We start from the raw sequence: 17428 nt of genomic DNA on the forward strand, positions 1-17428 counted from the left end.
ATTCTGCTTTAATGGCCTCCCACCCCCTGCAACTGTACAGGGAAATATTCTGGCCAAATAAAGGAACCATTAAAAGAAACATCGCTTTTTGTATGACACCCTGTTAGCGCTAATGACAGTTTTCTCTCTGTAAATGCAGTAAAGTATGGAAATATTGCTGTGCTCCATGGTGCAATTTTCTGACTGTGATTTTCGTTGATAAAAGCCTTCAGAGAGTGCATTTCCCTTCCCACTTATCTGCCATCAAAAGACAGCAAATACATGAAAAATTCAGCTGTCACTCTAAACAAAATATACAATTATTCTGTGTTGACATTTTAAGCAGAAATAAACTCCATGGAAAAAACCTGGAGCTATTTTCTAAATGCTGTGGTGTTTACTTCTAGCTTTTTGCATTATGCATGTATCACCTGTTTTAGATATTTGAATGCAAAGATGAGATATCACAAGTTAAAACTTAGCACTTGCCAAATTAAATATTTGCTGGGATGAGCCCTAAGTTCATTACTTGACTGCTATTTTGGACTGGAGAATGAAAAATCTTTTCTAACCTGAGGTAGCTAAACAAATAACCAAAGGTAGTTATTTTAGGAAGCTGAGGAAGAAGGCAGATGTTATTCAAGTGGTTGGATAAGAAGAGGAAATAGTACATGTGAGCTCTTCTGGAATAACCAGATAGATGAAAGAAAGTGGAAAAGTTCCTGAAATGTTCTAATTTGTTTGGACAAATCTAAGCAGAAGAAATAGGATGGAAATTTAATATTTCACTTCATCTTTCAAAATGTGAAATAATAGATTGGGGTTTCTCATGCTCCAAGTTAGTTGGAATTACTTCCAAAATCCAGAACTGTGTCCCTCTGGTTTGGTTCCACTTTTTTTTTTTTTTCTTTCCATCATGCAACTGATGTTAGAAATCAAGAAAATTTTAACCTTAACATAACTGTATTGAGAAACAGAAATGGAAAAAAAGATTTTCTTTTTTCTTTTTTTCTTTTCCAAGGGTGAGTCTTAAAATTCTTTCCTCTCACTCCCCCACCTCAAAAAAAAAAAAAAAAAATCAGGTCAAAGCATATGTTCTTATCTTAGCAAAACAAAAAACCTTTAGGAAAACAAACAAACAAAAATTTTCCTTTTGGCTCAGACTGAAAGACCTTTATTTTGTAAGTTGCTGAGTCTTTCCCTCCCCACAAATTAAAAAAAAAATAAAAATAAAGTAGTTTATCTTCTCAACCTGAAATGTAAATCCATATCTCAGTTTAAAACTTCAGAAATATATTAGCACTTCTAAACTAGTTATTGAGTTTGGAAGGGAAATCTTTAGTTGCACTCTCCCCTGCTTGAAGCAGAAATGCTGAAATACTTACTTTGAAAATATAAAGAAAAAATATTTTGATGCTTTCAGTGCAACAGAATCACAGAATAGGTTGTAAGGGACCTTGAGATCATCTCATCCACCCACCCCGCTCTAGCAGGCTCAGTTGGCAGGTTGCCCAGGGCCGTGTCTAGCTGGGTATAGACTGCCTTCATAGATGGAGATGGCCTGTCGTTCTTACTAAAAGTATTAGCTAGCTTCAATGTTAACATTCTAATGTTTTCTGTTTTCTCCTATATTCCATTTCTGCAAATGCCTTCAAAAAAGAAAATCTCTTAGCTCACCATGTTACTCATTTCCCAGAAATTTCCCGTTTGCACAAGCTTGGTTTTTGCTATTGTTTATGACGTATGTAACATTCTCCTGAGAGCACTACAGCCTCTTCTGCTTTTGTACAAAGAACGTTAATTCACTCTCCTTGAGGACATTTTTGTTTTATAATTAAACTTGGATTCAATTCAGAGTCTTTGCACTGAAGATTTATATGTGCTGTTGAGGTCATGTCATCATTTAAAGATCGTGCAATGAAAGAAAGAGGAAGTCCAGAATGCAGATAAGTGGCATTCAGTTAAATTATTCTAATTTACTTTGAGAAAATGAGTATTTACCATTCCATTGCATGTAAAGATATGGTTATTTCATGATGGCAGAGAAAGTCATTGACCTCCACATGCAAGTGGTAAAACTACTGACCTGAGCTAATCCTGCTCTCAAAATGGCAATGGTGGGCTCTCACTGTTGAAGGGATCAAGGATGTCTGTTTCTCTCAAGCTCAGGTCTAAGATGTAGTACTTGATCAGTGTTTCTAGGTTTGGTCACCCATGCCCATTTGCCTTCAACCTCTCATCCGGTCACTGGAGCTTGTTCCTCAGCTCTCCTTCACCACTTTGACATCCAGACCTTTCTTGCCTCAGTATATACGTGGCTGTGGCAGCTTTAGTGTCTTAGTTGTATCCTACATGGTGATGCAACATGGGAAATTTCATACAGAGTTAAGTTTCTCTCTTCCTGGGGTACAAGAACAGGAGAAAGAGGGACGACCATGGTGTCTCCACATCAAGTTCCTTCCAACCATCTCACCATAGGTACACACTCCATCTACAAGACCAGGTGGTCTCAACAGCTTTCTAATGCTGATTTAAGGACTGAAGCTTGCTGCATGCAGCCTGAGTAGGGTGTTTCCGTTAATAGTAGCATGGAAACATGCTGAAGTATGTGAAGTTTCAAGTTCAGAAAGTTTCTTGCTAACTTCACAGAGTTTGAGAAATTACCAGAATGTAGGCTTCATTAGGAGTTCCTTTTTTAAGCATATGACAGAGAGAAATTGCAGCCAGTGGTGCCTTTGCTGAAAAGACTCCAAAAGATTGCCATTAGTTTCTAATAATATATCATAATTATTTTTATAGGGTTAAGCTTGTCTCTTTCCTCATCCACCTGCCTTGCAGAGATAACCTCTAAGAATACCCTGAAGGACTGTCAGACTCCAATTCAAAGGCTTTTCCTTAGCTAAATTTTCTAAACAATTCATTACCTATAAAAGATTGTTGAGAATGCAGAGATATGGCCCTTTTCTCTCCAATTTATATTCTCATATAACTGCACTCAATGCCTAACTATACTCTGGAATAATTTGATTTTTCTTCCATTATTACTATGCAAAGATATTCTGTATATTAGAGCAAAATCCATTCATTCTTCAGAACACATCTCATTTGCCGTTAGCTACACAAACACTTGACTGTACTTAAAGAGTTGCTATTCACAGTAGTGTCACATATCTCATTTAAAATATCAATTTTACTTAGTGCGTGTGGCATGGTTTTCAAAACGTTGAGACTCAGCAGTGCATATTTCTACTAAAAATGAAGAAATAAACTTACTGCTAAGATGTATGCTTGCGTATGCACACGTGTTGTTGGAAATACTAAACGCTGATGGTTTGTTTTCTTCTCATAAGCTTTGCTTGGAAGTGAAGCTTATCAGCGAGTCTGTCAGGTCTAGTGGCAGCATCTGCTGCCTGACCTTTATGAAAGTGTGTTAGATGATTTTAATTCTACAGTTGAGCACCACTGCTGTGTAAATATGAACAGCAGAGCAGCTGACTTGACTAAGTCTCACCAAGAGACTTGATTTTTACCTCTGCTTCAAATCCCGGCTCTGTAGGCTACGTCCTCATATGTACTGCACTTCTTTAAGGAAGAAGTTTTCTCTGGAGTGCCAAAAGCAGATTAATGCCCAAGGATTTCATCCAAACTTCTAAAAAAGAATGTTATGAAGAAAATTGTGGAAAATTTTTAATTTCAGGCATTTATTTTTGACATGAAGGAAAATGACCTTACTGATGGTATCAGAACCCGTTGGATGGTTTCACTTCACAAAGGTGTAAAAAGTGCTCTAGGTAATTGTGTCCCTACAGGCTTTGTGAAAAGAGAAAGATGGATAGAGGGCCAAGACCCTATAAATACCCCCATAAAATAAACAAGTGAAAAAAAAAATCACTAGAAGAGTGGAACTTGGGGAACTGTGATCAACAAACCAAAGACCTCATGCATGAAGTCTCATTCCGCAGCCCATTGCCTAAAAAGATGTAGTTAACAGTTGGAGAAGAGACAAAGAGGGGGGAGAAGAGGACAAGGACAACATTAGCAAAAGCCAGGGTACATTACGTAGTCAATCAGTAATTGCTGCAATTGGAGCTCATCATCTGCTTAGTGCTTAATGTCTCGGCCTTCAGAATGAATTTTATTAATACTAATGCCTTAAGAAAACTGTAGTAGTCATTATCTTTGTTGATTCTTATGATGTCCAAAAGTGAAGTGGAGCTGTTCTCTTCTTGCTGTTGATTACTAGTTTGTCTAGGAAGCAAAAATGCAGGATGTGTGGGAGACTTGGTTGAAGTTGCAAATCCTGTACCAAATTCTTCATGTTTCCAAGGGCTGTCAGACACTTAAAAGATGCCCCTGGGCTCTTTGAGAGGGGTCAGTGCCAGGGATACCCCTGGAGCCCCATTGCCTGGTGTCTGAATGGACACGGGCTGAATGTTATGCTGAATTCCAAGCAGTCCGGATGCACTGCCCTCTGTAGTGCCTGCTTGCTTCTGTCCCAGCTCTGGTTACACTGCAGCTTCTTCACCAGCATGGCCTTTTGCTAGATGCAGCTGAACCGGGGTGTTGCTTGGCCTGTTTGAGAGCTTGGCCTGTTTGAGAGCTACATGTGATTTGCATTGGGTGTGACGAGCTGCAGAATGGCTGAGGCTGGAAGACAGGAGTGACACTTTCTTCCAGTCCTCAGGAACCTCTCCTGATCACCATGACCTTCCAGAGATAATCAGGAGTGGCTTTGCAGTGAAGTCAGCCAGCTCCCTCATGATTTCATTCCCTGGACTTGTGTATGTCCAGTTTATTTAAATGTTCTCTAACGCGAACGCAGGTCCACCAAAATAGGTCTGTCTTGCTTCTGCTTTTGCTCCAGGTCTCGGGCTATGGAGCTGCCTTTATCTCTGCTCGCAGGGAAGGTTTGTTACAACCCATTGTCTCTCCAGCAGAGCTTTCATGGATGAAGCTGAGAATGCCTCACTGATGAAGGATGGCTTGTGCTCATACCCTTTGCTTTAGAAAACAGAGGAAGGGTTTCTTGTATGAATTCTGCTGATATTTTCCTTTTATTTCTCCTCTGTTTCTCTGTTTGCTTCCATCAGTTTCCCCAATTAAGTGTAACAATTTGTGCTGTACTGGGCCTTTGCAGTAGGAGCAAAACATTTCCAACCCTGCAGAAAGATATCTTTTCTTTTTTTTTTTTTTAACATTTGCTCTAAAACTGCAAAGCAAAAAATGATTCGTGTGCTCTGAAAGTCTGAAAGTAAGGGTAGAGCAGAGACCTTGGAGTGATAATGCTGCAAAGACCTTATTCTTTGTCTTTTTCAAAACATTGATTTCTTGAGAAAGGGAGATCATCAACAAAAGAAAAAGGAAACCTCACATGCTGGGGTGGGCCCATTAGAGGAATGCAGGCTCATTAGTCTCGCTAAATATGATACTGCATGTAAAGTCAAAAAAGCAAAGTGAGGTCTGGGGAACTTGGCAGGAAATCAGCCAAGATCCATTATATTATCTTTCACAAGGCTTGTTAGTGGTGACACTAATTGAAGGCTGGGCCCTCTTTTTTTGCTGACTATCTAACACTGGGCCATTTTAATTTCACCTGATTATGTTGCCCTATTGTGAGAAGTCTGACAAAAACAAGATTTGTGGAAACTCCTACCAATGAGTCCTTGGCTGCCCGAAAGCTCTCTTGGCAGCTAGAAAGTTTCTGTTAATAATGGGACTGACCCATTTTTTACTTCTAAAGATCCCAAATAAATTGGTTACTGTACTGCTGCATTTCAGTTAAGGCTTACCAGGTTTCTGTAGCTTATAAATCTCTATTTACTAGGTATGTTAAGCTTGTTTAGATATTAAAAATACTACAACTCCTACCCTTCCCCATAAGAAAGGGAAGTTCCTCCTTCCCCATAAGAAGGGTAGTTCCTCTTGACTTGAGTAAGACTGTGCCCACCTGAGGGTTGCCGAGGAGTGGGAGAAGATGAAGTGCTGGTGTAGGGCTAAGACTGTACAAAGGTGGAATTACTCCAGGAGAACACTTGGATAAGAAGTGTGATTCTTTCACTGCTTTTATCAACATTATTTATAATTTTCTTGCTCTTTCTTTGCACTTCATTTGGCAGACAAACTCAGTTGTATAATAAGGAACTGAGTTTCGCCTCCCCTGTATGTAAATCTAAAGTGACTCTTCGGAAGTCAGAAAGATCTGATGTTAGTTAGGGGAGAAGTGGTCCCACTAAAGAGCTTGCTAAAGAGAAAAAAGTCCCTCTCCAATTGTGAAACAAATTAACTATTAGAAGCAGCCGACTGGATGCACCTCTCTGGGGCTGATGACCAGGGAGACTTAAAAGCCCATTAAGCTAATGCTTAAATTCATTCTCTGCACGTAGTGGGCACAGAGGAACTGTCCTCGCAAGCTGGGCTGTGGCAAGGTCCTGGGTTTCCATCGGGGAAGGGATTTACATCACTGAGAAAACATTTGGTGATTATGACTACCAACTGCGTTAATCTTCAGCTTGAATTAAAAGTCACTGACAAGTTGCTTTGGGATTTGTGTGGCTGTGCAAGGGAATAGAGCCAGAATGAGAATTTCTGAGCTATGTACTCGTGCCAGTGAGGGATCATCCTTTTCCTCCATTGACTGATGATGCATCACACAGAAATGGGGCTTTGCTAGAACAGGGCAGGCCCTTTATGAAACAAAATCTGCCCTTGCACTTCATGAGGTGTGGGGTATGAGTGGTGTGTGCTCAGCAGAGAGAGGTTCCTGCTGATTTGTCCGCTGGTGTGGCTGACGGTGTTTTGTTCAGGTGCAAAGGCCGCCACCACATTCATGGGAACATGTTTGCAAAGGAATGGTACCTATGGAGATGCTCCTTTTACCTAAAGGTTGCTACTTCAAGGCTGGGGTCTGCTCTGTGCCAGATGCCTGCACCTCCACACCACTGTCCCCAGGTGAGTGTGAAGAGGAGTGTCAGTGCATAGCACCACTGGGACCACGCTGATGGACGTCTGTCCCAAACAGGACAAAGCTGGGTCCTTTCTTCTGTTTCCTGAACAGTTCCTCCATGGCCAAAGACTTCCTGGGGGCCGCCACCAAGTGCCTTGTCTGGAGACCTGCTGCAGTAGATACAGCCTACCAGTCCCTTGAGCCATCTAGTGGTGCCTTCCTTGACTACTGGATGAAACATCGCTGAAAAATACTACCAGCATCTGGTTAATCCAAAAAGAGCTGTGGGTAACTCATGCCAGAAGCAGGCCAACTACAATGCAAATAAGACAGTTGGTGTTTCAGTAGGTTACCAAAGCAACAAAAATTCTCCCCTGGAAATGGCAGATGAGATACAGAGGTAGGTGCCAACATAGGATGTTAGAGGCTAAGGAATTTGGTCTGGTGTTGTCACTTTGTCCTAGTGTTTGCAGCACTTTATGGTTCCTCACTGAGTCAAGCTGGGATTTTAAAAGAAAAGCTGAACCTTCTAACCTGAAACCTCAAATCCTTTTCTGATGATTTTTGTAACTGAAAAGCGGAAATAGAGTCTTCAGTAATTCAAAAAAGATTTAATGATCAAAGCTGCAATTAAAAGCATGGTGAGTCATCTTGCAATTGTCCGTGTGCTAAAAAGTACAGGCTGTGCAAGAGATCATGTTGTCATGACTGGTTTTGCTCAAAGAGGATATGGGAGCTGCTATTACTTCCAGCTACGGAAGCAATCTATGTTCTGCAGACCTATGTTTACAGAGCAGAAGAAAAGGCAACAGTCCCAGCTGCCCCGTTTGTGTATTTTATTTAGTAGCTCTGCCTGCAACATCTGAATTCATGATGGTGCTTTATTACTTTCTGCCTTCTTCCAAAGTGCTCTCAGTAGGAGCCTTGATTTTTTTTTTTTTTTCCTGCTAAAAAATTATCTACCAAAAAAAAACCAACCCACACCATAAGAACTGAACTTTAAAGTAACATTATTATTATTATTTTTCTTCCTGGAGCATGGACTAACAATGGAATATTTAAGTAAACATTTCACAGTGTATGCGCTTTCCCAAATTAAAATTGCAAAAGGCAAGGAAACAAAGATGAAAATGCTATTTCTCGGAAACTCTCATAGCCAAATGATATTTCCCTTTAAATCCTGTTGTTTTATTCTACTTGATACAAAAAAAAAAAAAAAATCATGCAAAATACAACTTGGATTATGTATAGGAGAAAATTACTATAGATAAAAGTTCCTAAAAATGCTCAGGTTGTCATACAGAGAAACAGCTAAAAAGAAGCAAGAGGATTTGTAACTCTCTACCACAAAAATCTTATAAAAGACTTGGATATTCTGCTACAAGTCTTGCTTTCCCACTTCCCCTATTCCCTTCCTAGTAGAAGTGAGATATATTAATTTTTTTATTTTCAGATCCTCATTACAGCTGCAATAATCAGACTCTAACATACTAGAATGTGATTGCCTACTTTACAAAAATCATTGTTGTAGCCCTCTCTTTATTTGATTTATTTGTATAACAAGCTTTTTTATCTTGCCATTTTTGACATCAAGTGCCTTGAGTCATTGACAGATAGCTTTAAATCAATGCCAGCTTTTATAGGGATCCCAAAAGGATCATCTAATGTAAAATATAATGCAATCAAATCAATTGGTCCTTTTTTTTTTTTTTCTTTCCTTTTTTTGTTTTTTTCCAGCTTTATCTGAAGAGACCTGCTCTTTGTGCTGAAAGACAAGTCAGGTTATCTGATCTAGTAAGTCTCGCAAACAAGCAAATTCAGATATCTTATCATGAATCAAATCTGTTGTGGTCACTTAGTTCATTCAAGTCACATAATGTACCTACAGAAAATGCTCTTAAATTCTTGCATGATTTTAGAAATGCAGTCATCGAGCAGATGAGAATTAATATCATTGTCTCTACATTTGCAGTGTATTAGGATGGCCTTTATCTAATTCAGTCAAAGAGGTTTAACAGGAAAATAGAAGAAAACCATGGAACTTGCACTGAAGAATTTAATGGGCTTTTTTAAAAAAGGTGGTCCAGGCTAGGACAAATGCTTGGTATGCTTTAAACCGGGAAGGGCAAGTTGCTTATTTGCAAAACCTAACAGTCAGATGATGATGTTAGCATAGCTCAATAGCTCATACCTCATCTTGCAACGAAGGAATGCTTACTGGAAGTGGTGGGAATGTGTCCAGAACTTGGGTACAGCTGTTCATATGGTTTCGATAAAATCTGCAAAAGCACTGTTGGTGTGCGAAGTGGTTTCTACCTCCATGTAGGGTGAAAGAGCTGCAATTGTCCTACTAGGTCAAAGCAATACATTGGTCTTGATAGTAAGAGCCAGAGCAAACCCTTGCAAGGGAAGGCTGAGCAATTAAGGAATTCCCATGGGAGGGTTTTCTCTACCCCTGCAATCAGTCAGTGGTTGGCTGATGCTCTGGGCCAGCAACGCTTTTATTTCTTATAGATCTTTCATCCTCAGAAGCAACATAGTGATATTCTTTCTCATTATCCGTGCCAATAGGAAATCTTTTGAAGTGGGATGACATGGAACCTCCACATCTCATAGCAATGAGCCCCCCAGCTTCATTAAGTGCCTCATAAAATAATTTGTTTTATTAACTCTAAACTTGTTTTTTTGACTTTTCAAATTTCACCGTGTAACCCTTACTGTTCTACAAAATGAAGGCTATAGCAATTGTCTGATGTTAAAGAAGTTGATGAGAAGATCTGAAAATCCTCCTTTATTTCTTTGTGAATCTCTGCCAGATTCTATGTTGTTGGTCTCTTCTCTGAATGTAGCCACCTCAGACATTCCAAAATCTCTTCATAAATTTCCTTTGATAGCTGCGTCTTAGCCACTCATCCATGGAAGTGGGGATGCCTGTGCTACCAGATAAAATTGTTGGTGGATAACTTCAATGTCGATGAGAATTCAATGCTTGACAATGAGGAGCAGGACCTTTCAAGACTCAGGTGCTGAAAGGAGTGAAAGAAATTTGGCTCCATTGTATTTGCTTTTTATGTGTGTTCAAAAGAGGAAAAATACTTGCATTTTAATATCAAATCCAGCAATCTAAGTTGAGAGGGAAGTAATTATACATGAAAGGAATGTAGCTTTTTGTAATAAGGTTTTTAAAGTATCAGTTTCATTCTATCGTAATATTTTTATGATTGAATTTACCTTTTAATATTTTAATAACTTTAGTATGAGGTAAGGAAGTCCTTTGTAGCTTATCTCACAAGCCTGTCTAGGACATTGCACTTAATGAGGTTTATAATTCCATATAACCACATCTGCATCTTTAATAATGCCTAACATTTAATCTTCATTGCACCACTTGAATCAAAAGATCTAAAATTAAACCTGCTGCAGCTTAATCTAATAATAAACATGCGTGACATTTTGTGCAAAACGTGTGCCTTATCAGCGTGGTGCACTCTTACAATTGTATCAGATGTAGCAAAACATAGTTTAATCAGCCAAAGGTAGTTGGTGACATTTAACTCCCATTGACACATCTGCTTTCTGGAAACACCAAGATCCTCCTCCTGCAAAAAAAGAAGTGGTTGTGATAGCGTTAGCAAGCACAGGTCTAAATCCCATTAGTTATAGCAACATTTACACAGACCCTTATGGTAATGAGTAGTCTTCAGACAGATAATTTTTAGGCCTTCAGTAGGAACCTTTGCTTTGCATGTGGTCAGTGATGGGGTGCTCCTAATTTCCCTGATAATTAACTGCAGCACCTGACCTCTCAAAGCACCTGAACATTGTTTGACTTGTCAATACTGCAATGCAAAAACAGTTTTGATGGTGGAAAACCAGACTTGCTGTGTGTGCCCTGCCCACCTCATGTCCCCATGGCCCTCGTAGGTTGTTATAAGCCTGCTGAGACCACACCATCACACTCTCTAGAGGGAAGGTAAATCAGTCTGGATCATAAAAGAATTCTTTCAGCCATGGGTGGCTACAGCCATGATATTTGGTGGTTTTGGGTGGTCTACAGTAGTGCTGTGCACCTCCACTGAAGGATGAGGGGGCTGCAGATGAGACATAGCCTTCACCTGTGTGCCCTGAAGGAACGTTACATGAGAAAGTCCTTCTGAATTGATGGGACTTCGCACCAGTGGCCAGAATAAGAGGGCTGCTTCTGCAGAGCTCTTTGTAGACTCAAGGTTTTGCTTAGGACCTATGGATTGGTGGTATCCCTTTTCAAAAGTGTGAACGTTGTTTTCTAATCAGGTGCCATGCTTTGTGGGTTACAGCAGTATTGTCACTGTGACACCAAAGTTTCCCTCTGACGAAAATGAGGTTAAAAAAAACACAAAAAAACACAAATCAGGAAAGAAGATGTAACATGCAGAAATGACATTTTTGGAGAACAGGCAGTTTTAGAATCATCTTTAACATGTTCAGGTGAAATGATGAATTTGCGAAAGCTGAGCACAATTGTTTAATAAGAAGCTAAATCAGACCACTTATCCTCAGGCTGGCTACGCTCAAAATCATTGTTTAAATTCTTTACAGGTGCAAAAATTAGCAACAAAATCAGTGAAAAATTGAAGCCTATATTAGATCTTGATTCAAGATGCATGTAATTCTCCCTGCATTTAAAGAACTCTGGCTGGGGCCCTTACTTGCAGAGTAGTCAAGGTCTGTTTTCTTTTATATGTATTTTGGAGCAAACATGGTAAACAACAGCGTAGCTCCTCCATGTGAGATACCTCTGTGATATTCACAGGAAGCCCCAGTTGCAAATAAGAGACAATTCTTCACTGGGATTGAATTAGAATAATTTGACATCAGCTGGGTCAGGGTAAGGTGCTTTGATCGGAGGAGATGAAAGACTGGTGAAAACTCTGCTGGGCCAGAGAGTCCCCTGCCGAAGCTGAAACTTCGTGTTTCAACTGGACTTCATCTGAGCTTAATTAAATAAGGGAAGATCAAAGCCTACAAATCTCCCTGATCTATATCAACACGGCAAATTAAAGGTAAAATTTCTCTGTATCTTTCTGTTCCTTTGAAGTCAGTAGTGAACTTTGTGCCATGCACTAGGACACAACGAATGCTGTTTGGGTAGCTGCGGGTTTACAGTAACTTTGACGTCATGTTTATGTAGGGGAGGGAGGGAAGCTGCTTCTTGAAATTATGCCTTCACAGCTGTGGGTTCCCCTCCTCCCCCAGACTGATTTTATCTCTGGGACTTGCTTTGTCTTACAATGATGCCAGAAGCACAATTACATCTAATAAATCAGGATAACTACTGTCTTCGTTTTCCTTCAGCTATCAATCACAAATTATTCCATTTTTGAACAACCACTTTTCCTCCTGCCTTCCTTGCATACTAGTGAGGTGAGTCGGAGACCCGGTTGATAAAAACATCCTGACCTAAACCAGCTGGAAATAGACAGTATAATAATACAAGTCCACTGTCAGCCCTCATCTATTTTTATTTGATTGGTATCTGATTGTGATTGAAAGGCTCACTCCCCTAGTTAGTTACCTTGAGGCCAACCTTGAAAACGTGTCACATTTGGCTACTTGATAGCATCTCAAGCGCAACGCTAGATCCAGAGTGCACACAGCACGCAAAATAGAAAGCTGGCATCTTGCTACATTGCACAGCGAAGGAAAAGCAACATGGAAAGAATCTGACAGACATGCAAAGAAATGGAAGTGCTGCAAGGCAGAGAGAGGAACCAGTGCACATGCATTAGCAGCTCTGGGCAGGACAAAACAGCGACTTCCCCAGGGTCCAGACTGGTCCCATGTTGAACTGTTGTTGCAAGCTACAACAAACCTTGCCCACAGTGAGGGTCTGTGTGAGGATGGCTTTGCCTGTGTATGGCTCAGGAGGGTGGAAATCAGAGCAGTTCCCAGGGTTTTATTTGCTGGGTCTGGGATTAAGGTTGTGGAGGGGATGAAGAGTGTTTGTGATACAGCTGTGCCAGGGCTGCACAGGATGCTTATATAATGTACACAACTAGGGGAAATAAAAGTTGTGATCATGTTGAATAAAAACCAGGAAGAAGCAACAGTAATGGGTCCGTGAAGGGGGAGAGCACTGGTTATTTAGTTTTCAATTTCAGTTGTCTGACTGACAGCCATAAATAATAGCTGTGAGGCCAAAAGATACAGATCTTCAAATCATACCTCCCTGAAAAGAAGGGAGGGGTGCTCTCAGAGGTTGGGTAACTAAGGCTAATAGCAACAAACCATGACGATGTGCTCTAGAATAGAGAATTAGGGAAGTCAATATACCTGCTGAACAGAGTGATGCTGCAGCACAGAGACTAGGAATAGCAACGGAAGAGTGAGTAAATAGCCCTCTCCTTTCATCTGCACTGGAAATGCAAATGGCAACTAGATTGTATTGCCGTGGGAGTAAGAGACGTCGTCGGTATTACATGAAACAGGGATTGACTTTGGGTCAATGTGCTACATTTGATGCTGGTTTGCATTTGATCTGCTCTCAGAATAGCATGATAAAAAACAAATAGTGTGCTGCTACATTTGGTGCTGCAAGGAGATATATCAGAGAGGCCAAAGACAGTTCTCACTGGCAATAAATAACTTTCTAAAACAGAAGTTGCAATTGATATGTAGGATTGGTTGCTTTTTCAAAACATTCTTGACATCACTGCCATATCAGCTTCTCCACTGGGTGTATCATAAAATAAGTTGGTCTCTGGTGTGCAGGTGGCAAACCATGGTGCTGGCTAGCAAAGGCTTTGGAGGGAAGGGTTTTCCCTGAGGTGGAAAACCTATAGAAAAACATAGTGAATGTTAATGAATGCATTCTGGGTAGCCTTTCTTCCTGTGTCTGCTTCAGGTTTTCTGTTTGGGAAGTGAAGCTCTGTTAGCTCCCATTAAAGCTCCCCTTGGGGTGGCCGTGAGACCCCTGCACTGTGCGTGGCAGGGCAGGGCTTCCTGGCTGGCTTTATCCAGGGGTTGAATTCTGCCCCAGGGCACCAATTTTTACCATTGGATGTGCTGGTATCATTGCACAGCTGCTGAGAGAGCAGGAGGTCCTTACTAAACATACATCCAAGGGTAGGTTTCAGAGGGTAATCTCCTGGGTCCTGTACCGGAGCAGCTAACGCCTCAAACATGACCTTCGTTCCTCAGTGCTGTGGGCAGTCATGGAAGAGATGGGAAAGCTGAGCCCATGGGGAAGCTTAGATATCTTTTTGCTGTTGCTGTAAAAGGTTGGTGTACAATACACAGGCAGTTGCAGCAAAAGAGTAGTGGGGTTGTCAGAAGCGCGTAACGCTTGCATAGGCTGCGTGGCAGAACGAGGCTGCTGCAGATCTCTGTGAAAACCTCACCTCGTTTTTAGGTGAGTATGAAAATAAAGTGCATTACTTTCTTGGACTATTTGTGTTCTGGGGCAAGCAGTATCTATAACCTAGAGCAGTTCCCTGTCGGCTAGTGCGTGCCCATAACAAACATCCCAGGCTGCTGCTCTCCCACCCCACAAAGCACGGGCTGCTCATTTTTAGCTGTTTGTCATTTTTAGCTAATAGGTGCAGAAAAAGGAACAATGAACCAAGGGTTCCAAATGGCTGTCAGTAAATTTATTTTGCAGTTAACAGCCTTTGTAATGCACAGACTAACTTTATCTCATTTCACTGTGGGTGTGCTGGGATAATTGCTCGAGTACTTTGTTAAAAAGAAAAGCTCTCCACATTTCCATTAACTCGCTGCATGGTGTCTGTTTCACTTGACTGCACTAGGTACCATTTACAGTTCAATTTCACAGTCATGATGGACTGAAACACATAAACCTGCTTTCTCTCCACTCCACTAATCACATGCATTAATAAACAGGGAGATTCATAAGGTCTGTTACTCTTATTTTTCCTTTGTAGGTCTATTTTTATGAATTAAATCGTGAGCGTTTTTTTCCTACAAAATCCAAACTGCCAGAGGAATAAATACAGCCCTGTCTTATTTAGTAGGGTGTAATAAGCTACTATTTTAAGGAAGCAAGCCAGGCGTACAGAAGTTGTTGCAAATTAAAAAGAAAAAAAAAATCCAGCAACAAAGAATGGCATTGTGTGATGTCAATCTACAGTATGCATGTGTTTATATAATCACATTGGAATTTACTTTGAACTTTAGCCTGGAAAATTTACTTACTGGGGGAAGGGAAAAGGATTTGAGTATCTAAGCACCAAAATAGCCAAGACAAAGTAGTAAAACTGTGTGGTTGGTTGTAGAGCTGAACCACGTGAAAATGCAAAGAATCCCTTTTGTAACGGGTAGAGACAAGTAAGCCACTTGGTCATTACAGTATGAGATAAGTATACAAGCCACAGGAAATGCTGTGTTACTCACATTCCTCTCTTGTTTTTCCAAGGGTGGTTAATTTTTGCCTTTTTAAGGAATGTTTTTGGACGTGACTTGTTCTTGCCCTGGTTTAATCATATCAGTTCTCTACAGAAAAAGAACTGTCATAAGTACTGTTACATGAGATAAAATGTGGGTAAGAGATCAGAACACCAACGGCTTTTTCCTGTGGCTTCCTTGGTGAAGGAAGAAGAAAAAGAAACCCAAGTCTGACCCATCATACTGGTTGAGGGCTCAGTTGTCTAGTCCCAATTTCAGTTCTGTTTCCCACAAAATTCATACCCTCTGTAGGGATTGCTTTATCTGGCCCCTTGTAAACATGGAAGGAGCAGTGTTTCTTTGTCAAAGATGTGATAGAAGCATTCTGGACCCTCAATGGCATTTTCTAAGGTGCTCAATACCCAGCAACTTTCAGGTTAATTTGGCTGGAATAACAAAAGATCTCAATGCTCTGGTCACTGAACTATTTAGAAAATCATGTTGCTTTAGCTGATGACCTGGAAGGAGAGCCCTCTTCAAAACCTCACCCTGAAATATTTGATGAAATGGAATGCATAGTTTTGGATCATGCCGTTATGTTTCTTTATTTGGGCTCGTTACATGACAGTGGTATGGCCACATCTTTGATCGTACATGGCCCATTTTGCACTTTCCTGCTGAAGGAACGCCCTTCTGTGAACAACACATTCTGTCTGCAACGGGTATCAGTAATGGGCTGCTGGGTTTTTCATCTCCTACTCATAAATTCCTAGGATTTAATCACTAGTGTCAGAACAGCTTTGCAGTCTCTTTCTCTCTCCCCTTTAAATGTTGCCTTCTCAGGGTGGTTTTTTTTTTTTTTTTGAGAGCAGACAATGGTTGGGATTGTATTTCTGCTTAGACAAACATGACAAAACGTGTTTTTTCTCTCAGTAAATGCCACCTGTCCTAAAAGGCAATTGGGTGGCTTCTGTGATAAACCACCTGCAGTGTACAAAGGCAATGTGATTCATCTTCAGGCTTAGCTGTTGCGATAATAAAGCTTTTCCCAATCAGTAGCTAAGGTAGTTTAATTACAGTATTTGAGCTGGAAAACATAAGCATGTAGAAACTTCCTTTGTAAGTGACTCACACAATGTTTGGAAATTCACCATAGCAGCGAGCCTTTGCTTTAAAGCTTACTCTTCCCCCCTCTCCCTCCATGTTTTATCTATATATTTTTTATTTTTTTATCAAGAGCTGTTAGAAAGGAGGTTGCTGTGATGAGGGTGTTGGTCTCCTTTCTCAGGTGACAAGTGATAGCGCACGAGGAAATGGCCTCAGATTGTGCCAGGGGAGGTTTAGATTGGACGTTAGGAAGAATTTCACTAGGGGACATGGTTTAGTGCTGGGACTTGGGAGGTCAGTTTGATGGTTTGGACTTGACGATCCAACCTAGATGATGTGGGGGTGCAGGGCAGCCCTTTGCTTCTTTGTGAGGTGAGGATGACAAAGATATAGCAGGATGACATTAGGTCCCTCTTTCCCGATCATGCAGCCTGCAAATACAGGGTGGGATATAGGGGATGAAGAAACCATGCTGGTCTATTCTGCCGATTGTTTCCCTAGGAAGCAGATCTGACCCTTTTAAATACTTTCTGTGAAGACTGCAAAGACACATGGAGAATAGGAAGCTGGTCTTAAAACCCCCAAAAAACAACAACAACAAAAAACCTGGATCCATGCTTCTAGCTGTTGTAGAGGTCTACGCTGAGAGCCTCAGCCTTCTGCTGTCAAGGGAATTTACTGAAACTCTCCTGACCCACTGCATAGGGTGATCAATTACAAGATGGGAAATGATGAAAGGACTGCGTAAACGCACAGTGGCTGTCTTTTTCTGGGCAATAGTCTGAATCCATGAATGATTAATGTGTTCAGTTCTCGCAGAACAGCCGATCCTCTGTGCTCCTCTTTGGAGCCTGGGGTATGCAAAGACCTGCAGGACTGAGCTGAGCCTTCCTGGCCCCAGGGTGCTTTGGCTCGGATCCATGTCTCCGTGACGCTGCATTTTATTTTGTACACTGGAAAGCTTAGGCTAAATGCTGCTTGGCTAGTTTGTGTACCTCTGTGCTCCACAGACTTGCA

The 17428-nt window shown here is 40.9% G+C and overlaps 2 long non-coding RNA genes across 3 annotated transcripts in view; one reads left to right on the forward strand and one right to left on the reverse strand.

Annotated features, from left to right (window-relative positions):
• The window catches only part of LOC106045214 (uncharacterized), a 59928-nt gene that overhangs the window by 16096 nt on the left and 26404 nt on the right, over positions 1-17428 (forward strand). The window lies entirely within an intron of this gene.
• On the reverse strand, positions 9726-10667 carry LOC106045213 (uncharacterized). Its single transcript, XR_001212657.3, has 3 exons — positions 10602-10667; positions 10417-10521; positions 9726-9948 (listed from the first exon to the last, which is right to left on the reverse strand). It is a non-coding gene; the product is annotated as an uncharacterized lncRNA (long non-coding RNA).

Source organism: Anser cygnoides, chromosome 7 (assembly GCF_040182565.1).
Source record: "Anser cygnoides isolate HZ-2024a breed goose chromosome 7, Taihu_goose_T2T_genome, whole genome shotgun sequence".
Lineage (NCBI taxonomy): Eukaryota > Metazoa > Chordata > Aves > Anseriformes > Anatidae > Anser > Anser cygnoides.